This window comes from Erpetoichthys calabaricus, chromosome 16 (assembly GCF_900747795.2).
Source record: "Erpetoichthys calabaricus chromosome 16, fErpCal1.3, whole genome shotgun sequence".
In the NCBI taxonomy this organism is placed as follows: domain Eukaryota; kingdom Metazoa; phylum Chordata; class Cladistia; order Polypteriformes; family Polypteridae; genus Erpetoichthys; species Erpetoichthys calabaricus.
In genome coordinates this window covers 50,434,423-50,438,274 of record NC_041409.2, presented here as the reverse complement: position 1 = coordinate 50,438,274, position 3,852 = coordinate 50,434,423, and the positions used below count along the sequence as shown (strand labels likewise).

The window sequence follows — 3,852 nt, the reverse complement described above, 5'->3', positions numbered from 1 at the left end:
TTGAAACACCAAAGGTCCCAGTCGTCGCCCTGCAAAGGTTCACCACAGTGCCACCCCATTTTCATTTCTTATCCCTTAAATCTTATCATTTAGTAAAATTCCAATCCTCGTCTCTGTTCACTGTTTTCATATTTTTAAAATCTGGCCACCCTCTCTAGATTCATATTTCTAAATTTTCACAACACTCCGTCCTCATATCTGAACAGTCGGTCACCCTTCACCCAATCCTTGTCTGTAACCCTTAGACCATCTTTTTAAAATTTTGCCATTCTGCTCCCAGGCTTCATACGTGAATATTTAGCAAATGAGGCTCCCAGTCCTCATTTCCAACATTAAGCCACCCTAACTTTGAGTCACCCAAGCTCCCAGTTGTCCTTTCAGCAACAATGCCCACCCAGCAGATAACCCAACTTTTCCCTCTTAACATTTAATCATACCAGTCCTTGCCACACGTCCCTCAGGCCACTCTGCTCACAGTCCTCACACGTGAATATTAACTCCCAATTCCCATCACTAACCTTGAATCACTGTTATAACAAGCCACACTCTTTCATACAGTATATATGACCACCCAACTCGCTATCCTCATATCTTATCAGTAACTCACATTTCCCTCCCAGTATTCATCTCCACCATTTAGAAATAATGATCTTGAGTCCTGATCTCCCATGTTAAGTCACCTAAGCTCCTAGTTGTCCTGTCTGCCACAACGCTCCCCCATTTTGACTTCTTAACATTCAGTCACACCAGTTTTTGTTGTCACAATCCCCTTGGGCCAAATTTTTAAAATGTGACCAACCCTCCACTTATCCCGACCTCTTATCATGTTGTGCTCTTTCTCCCGTTCTCACATCTGAACACTGTCCCCCTTCACACAGTCGTCCTTGCTGAAATTTAGTTACATCTTATCAGTAACTATAAACCACTGTCCCCTCACGTCACATATAACTTTTAGCTACCCGTTCTCTGTTCTCATATTTGAACATTTAGCACCCTTCCTCAAATCAATTAATGTACGTACAGTTGGGCCGCTCCCTACACCTTTGGACATAGACAAAAATAGGAGGATTTGTTCCCCACGCCCCAGTCATTTTACACCCAGGACGGTCTGCCAGGAGTCTTAAGATCTTGTCAGCCTGTTGTTTGTTTGGTATGTTCAGTCAAGTGCAGACTACCAGGCTTTCTTCTTATAGCAAAGTCATTTTATTGCACCATCACCACCACCAAGAAGCATATCACAAAAATAGACTCGGCAATTACCTCAGGAAAAAACAGCTCTGGAATGCGATAAAGACTTAAATTTAACCCCGCACCGCGCCCCCCCCCCCCCCCCCCCCCCCACTGCATGCCCCTGCCCAAATAAAATCAAAACAAATGCAGCAAAACAGTCTGTTGGGGAATGACGGTGCCTCCCATCCCTGTGACTGCAGGGTTTAATTCCAACCAATTTCTTACTTACAGACCAGCCCTGTTTGCTTTAGTCTTTGATTTCTATACAGACATTTTTTTCTTTTACACCCAGCAAAGCCTAACTTTTTGTTTTATAAATTCTGATAAAATGTCTATCTTTTCCTGCCCAAGTTTCTCTTCTCAGAAAGTACGGCTTACCATTCTAGTGATTGACACAATCAGAGGGTGAAAAACACAATAATTTAACTAGATTTAGTGATATTTAGGAATTGGTCTAAGATAAGACACTGGTTAGAATGACATCAAGAAGCCATAGGTGGCACTAGATAGAGGATAATGGGACACTCCTGCCACCACCATTCCAATCCACCTTGATGAGGCACTGAATGTTTTTTATAAGATGAGGGTTTTTCTCACTTGCTGCTGTCGCCCCCTAGTGGCATTTCCCCACCCCAGTTTAGTCAACTTCTTAACGTGAGGCCAATTCCATGCTGTGTTGTATTACACTCCTGCGAGCCTGTACATATATTGTGCAAATCATACATTATGGAGTAAACAGTTATTTATGTCCCAGCTTTTACCTAACATCTCCACCAAACAGAAATCTAAGTACTTCACTACATATTGTACTGGGTGTTAAATAGTCTGTGACCAAAATTGAATAGATTTTTGACCAGTTTGTACTATTTTTAATTGCTCCAGGTTAAATCAAACAGATGCAGACAACATGGTGCAGTATCACAGCAGGAATAGCACCCAGAAAAACCGCATCTTCAAAAATCCCCCAGCAATTTTTTTCACGACAGGACAATGGGACTGGGGGTGTCTATCCCAAGCAGCATTAGGTAAAATGTAGGAATCGACTAGAAAGTATCTACCAAAGGCCAGTTAACCTAACATGCACATCTTTAGCAGGACAGTGGGCACAGATAACAGAAGCGCATGCCATCACCATACAGACATGAGTAGCCCAGGGGCTGAATGAGGACTTATGTGAGGTTGGCTCCATCCCAGGCCCAAATGAAGCACAACTTTACAAAACATTCTGTATGAGGCCCTTTGCAAAACTTAAATTCACCCTATTATGAAACCACATCCACATTCTTTGTTGATATGCGTCAAAGGAGTAAAACACACACACTGACCTGACACACTAAATCACTTCCATTGACCTTTTTTTTTTTTTTTTTTTTTTTTTTTTTTTAAATTGCTTTTCATGGTGTAATGCTATACATAAACCAATTTAGAAAATTAAGGAATTGGATTCAAGTTAAGAAGCCGACGGTCATGGAAGTGTCCCAGATGAGGGAATCCCCAAGCAAAAGAAGATCTTATACCCCATTTCATCACAAATGTGTAGCACCCCAACAACATGCACTGATGGAATAGGGCATGACACAAACCCAATTCCTATTCAACAACATCCAGTGGGTCGAACTGCAATGAACATCCTTGTGCCTAGGAGAGAAATACATTGTATACAAATTCTTAGTAATAAACTACAGTACAAGTGAGACGTAGCAAGAGAAATCCTGCCATTAAAGTTTCAAGACTGTGCAGACTCCCCCTCTCTTTCCATGCCAAATTGCCAAAGTAATGTTGCATTGTTTGGAATTATTCTTCTCTTCAAGTTCAAGGGTCACCAACTGTCTGCAGAACACCAACCAGCCAAGAGTCCTTGGTATACAGATGAACTGCTTGCTTGTATGTGGACGATCTGATGAGCCTGGCATTTCATCTGCTTGGTATGTGGAATGCTGCAGTCCTCCAAGGCCTTTGTTCTGCTTTGACAGAAGGAAGTTAAAGCCAAACACCACCCGCGGACACACTCCGGTCACTTGTCAAGGAGGCACAGAGATGTCTGACAAATGGCTGCTGAGCTGCTTTTGTGGTGTGGTTTAGGTGACTTGCTTCCAATGCTGCACACCCCACTTCCTACTTTCACTTGGGTGTCACAGCTGCCGGTTGAGTTTTTGCGCTTGCCGTTCTTTTGCCTCGAAAGCAAACTTGGTGTCCTGGAGTTGGTTAATTGTTTCCTTGGCCTCCTTCATGTCATGCGTCAGCTGGCCATACTTGTGTGTCAGCTCCTTGTTTTCCCGCCGCAGCTCCTGCACTACCTGGTTCAGCTCCTCACTCTGCTTCCTACAGTGGATTTTGAGCTGTTCCACTTCAGACAACATGATTTCCATATTTTTCATCAGAGATTCCAGTTTTTCCTTAGACATGGTGCCTGTGAAAGTAGTGGAGATCCAGCGAGACGTCAGGAGTTTTTTGGTCTGGGACTTCTGCTTAGTGGCAATGCCTGGCTGAACCCAAACTCCCTCCCCCACCGGATGATCTTATTATCAGCGTTAATCTCATTAACGTGGCTAAATCTGGCAGCACCCACACAGCCATCCGATAAACTGGAGCAGAGGTCAATGGGCTCCACACCTCAGCAAG

The 3,852-nt window shown here is 43.4% G+C and overlaps 1 long non-coding RNA gene across 1 annotated transcript; it reads right to left on the bottom strand.

Annotated features, from left to right (window-relative positions):
• Positions 1 to 1,386: 1,386 nt before the first annotated feature.
• On the bottom strand, positions 1,387 to 3,852 carry LOC127526030 (uncharacterized). The gene is made up of 2 exons (XR_007933661.1): positions 3,228 to 3,852; positions 1,387 to 3,175 (listed from the first exon to the last, which is right to left on the bottom strand). It is a non-coding gene; the product is annotated as an uncharacterized LOC127526030 (long non-coding RNA).